We start from the raw sequence: 4121 nt of genomic DNA on the forward strand, positions 1-4121 counted from the left end.
TATGAAAGAAAGTATATTTTTGTGAAAATATTGCTAGCTGGTTCTCTTCATCTTCATGAGCATGTGTATAATATATTGCATTAAAAAAAAAACAAAAACAAACAAATCAAAAAAACAAACAAAGTGTGAGAAGAGCATTATAGTTGCAAAGAAAAAAACCCCAAACTTGAATATTGATGATTAATGAAAGAACATGTATTATCACCTACTGTATTGTGGTTCCTGATAACCTCAAGGAGGACTGTTCAGTGTGCAACTTACTATGTATGTGATATTATAGCCACATTTAGGGGCTAATTCTTCCTAGTAAGTGGGAACTTCCTTATAGATTATCTCTCTTCTAAAATATCATAATTATCGCCTTTAAACAAAAAATAGTACCCCTCCAGTTCTCCCTCTTCTCCAAAAGGCTTAGAGGCTGGAATTTCAAAATGCATAGGCAAACTTTGTACTTTTTCTTGTAGCTTATCTGTGAAAATATTACCTGGTCTTTATTTGGTGCTGAGTTTCACATGTATTTTTAAAATCATAAGGAGATGCTTTATTGAGGAAAAAATATAGGAAAATGGTATTCAAACCTGCATATGCCTATGGCTGTTTTAAGATTATATATGCAATTGTAACACTGTCACTGACTGATTTTTTGAATCTTAATCTTCCGTTTTAAGACTATTTTATGGCAGCTGTTTCATAAAATAAGTACACGATATATCATTTGAAATACTTAGAGGATAATATGATTATCTAAAACTAACTGTGGACAAAAGTGTACACAGTTAAAAGAAAATAAGTCTCTGCAGACCAAAAGAACCTTAATGGCTTTGTCTTCACAGGAGATAACATTTTCTTCACAAAATATAAATATCCTTTTCAGTATTATGTATTGTAAGATGGGGGGAAACTCCGAAATGAGGTGTGGAAATGGCGTTTCTTCAAAAGGTGTAACCTTGAAATGTATATCTTTTAGTACAAAGACATGCAACATTTATGGAACTGTTTGAGGTTTCCAGCAGGTCTAGGCCTGTGTTGACATGCCTAAATGAAATTTATTAGAAGTGATTTAGTGTGACTCTCGTGTGCACCAAGATGGCCAACCTGCCCTTCACTGACAATAAGCCTCACCCTGTGCAATCTACTGGAACAGAGCTGGCCAAGATGAGCAGCCTTCTCAGAGGGGGTCACTGCCCAGGGGCTGCTGATGGAGAGAAGCAGATAATGCTCAACTATGAAACTGCTTTGGGACAGCAGACATGGATGATGCTTTCTGGTGGCTTTGCCGAATTAAGTTTTTCTAAAAACTTCAGCCATAATATTCACAGAACATTGGTCCTAATGTTCCCCATGCATTTCAGGCTTGTAATGATATTACAAGCTAATTCAGGGGCTCTATGTGCATTTTTGAGCAGCTGAAAGTAACCTTTGACCATTGTCCTTCTCTAAACAATTCAGGTTCACGGTAATTAACTAAAAACATATTGTCCATTAGATCTGCTGTGTGAAAAACAAAGAAACAGGTCTTTTCTTTCCTCATGCTAAGAATTCACAGTCAAACTCTAACAAGATAGCTTCAAGAATATATTTTTTCATCATTTGTAAGAGAAAAATAAAAAGGAGTAAGAAATTATGAACTGTAAAGTTAGGTACAGAGTTGAGAAAAATATTGTGTTAGCACAAGATGTTATTTCTTTAACATAAGATGGCAAATAGAAAAACTTTATGGCCTCTTTGAATCTTGTTGCTAAAATACTTTGTGAAATGTAACTATTTAGGAGTGTCTGGAATTAGAAAAATCTCATGTAAAATGTTCATGTTACTGAAGGCTGCCCAGCAACAGGAGTTTAAGATGGAGCGTAGAGAAAAATACATTACTCAGTCGAATCTGTAGAAATTATTTGACGTAGTTAGAAGGCAATTTCCTGAGTTGGTTTTTGTCCAAGGTTCTGCAGTTGTCACCTGAAGCTTATGGGAAAAGCTACAGGATCTTTCATGAGCAAAGGTTATTGTGACCTTTGCTTTAATGCCTCAGGACAGAAGACTCAGGATGGTTTCTCTTGACAAAATGCTAGTACAGAACAGGTATGGGTAACAATACTATTTATTTATTCCTTGCCTGTCTCAAGCTTCTGTGTTTTGTTGTTCTTCGATAAGCAAAAAAAAAAAAAAAAAAAAAAAAATTTTCTTTTAAACCAGAAATCCATTAGGCTGAAGTCGAGCAGTGTTACTTCTCAGTGGGGACTGTCAGTTAAGGAATGGAGAGCTAAGAAGGCAAAAAGCTGTTTTGCAATGTGAATTATACTACCATTTATGAAATTGATATTTTGCTTCCTAATGACTTCATAAAGCGATGGGGCTCTTTGATATCCAGTAGGACAAACGTACAAAGCATTATGCCTGAACCCAGTGTAATCTGCTTCCAAGGATGAGGATAAAAGTACAAACTAAAGATCAAACAGCAGAAGATTCTGTAAGGTTAAGAAAAAGCAAAACGTTAATGGCAGCCTAGAAGTGGGCTGAAAAACAAAAACTTTCTTATGAATTAGAATTGTTTGACTTTAGACAGTGTTTTCCATCTGTGGATTGCAAAGCATTTTATTATAGTGAAAGCATCACAACATCTTTTTGTGAGAAGTAAATATTATTTCTGTTTTGTGTATGTATAATGATAATACTAGCTCTTGGACTTCTAACACTGCTCAACTTTTCTCTTCAAAAACTGCAAATTGAAAAGAAATTGAGCTGTGATGAAAAAATAACAAGGTTTTTGGACTGAAATCCTTTTAATTTTTCCAGATTATTTTTTATATGACAGTCACAGGAGTGTGCTTATACAGACTGCCCATTGTGTGTGGTTAAGTCATATTAATTAGAAACAGGACTACAGATTCATTGTGATATTATATTCCTCTTTTATGTAGTCCGATTGATATATGATGGTTCTGTTGAGTTAATGAATCACAGAAGGTGCAAACATACTTTCTTTTTTGTTCAAACAGAGTTTAAAAAAAAAAATGTTGCTGCATGTCCTGTTCAAAGTGCTCAGGAAAGGACTGTGGTGTCAGGCTCTCTCATGTTGTCATGAATGGGTGACTTGGCCAAATCTTTTATATGTGATCTTTTCCTCGCAAACCTAAAAAAGCCTCCCATGCAATGCACGTATCTAAATGGCAGATGATATAAAATATCTGTGATATTATTTGTCTGTGGTTTATCAAGCTTACAGACTAGCATACAGTGAGAATGATTATAATACATTCATAATGTGGAAGCTCTGTCTTTTCTTGAAGGCCTGAAATTAGAGAAAAATTTCAAAGAAAGAACAACATCTGTCACATCTGTTTAAGACACATACACTAATAAAAGCCTGTTCTTACAGTTATGCTTGAGAGAAAGGCAGGTGCTTATGGCAAGCAGGCAAAATTGGGTCAGAGTCAAAGGTTGACAAGATGACCTCCTGAGGTCCCTTCCCACCTGAAGGTGTTATCTTATAATCCTATGTTTTTTAAACATAAGCTCACTTCAGAGTGTGATACACTGTTCATAGAAGTCTCAGGAAAAAGAAATGGCATTATATCCATTTATCCTGACAGGTTTTTGCAGTATCCCCCCATTTATCACATGCATAATGTCTGCAACAAATGGGTTGTAGCCTTCTCTTAAAGCAGCTGAAGGATCAGAGTAATTTTCCTTTGGCAAAGGAGTTTCTGTCTCTTCCTGGACCATGAAAAAATGTTGCTTCTTTCTCAAGCTTGTCTTAGTTATTTAGGCATTTAAACACTGAGCATAGGACAATAAATAAAAGTTGTTTGTCAGTTTAGATTCCTGTTGACACATTCATTGGCATGTTTTAGATATGTTCTACTCTTTTTCAGGGAACTTAAGCTCTAGGGGACTTTTTCAAGATAGTCCAATGGCAGCCTGTCCAGCTCTGCAGCATTGAAACTGGTTTTGTATCTAACATAAATGAACTGCTTAAGCTTAACCAAAATTAAATACAGTTCTTGAATTTCTTGCTGCTGTTTCTACAAGTAGAAGTGATCACAAACTGTTATATTAAAATATGACTGAACTTAATCAAAACTGAATCTTAAGCATGCTGACTCAGCTTTCTCATTCTTATGTAC

The sequence above is a fragment of the Nestor notabilis genome, unplaced genomic scaffold (assembly GCF_000696875.1).
Source record: "Nestor notabilis isolate BGI_N333 unplaced genomic scaffold, ASM69687v1 scaffold2311, whole genome shotgun sequence".
NCBI classification, from domain to species: domain Eukaryota; kingdom Metazoa; phylum Chordata; class Aves; order Psittaciformes; family Psittacidae; genus Nestor; species Nestor notabilis.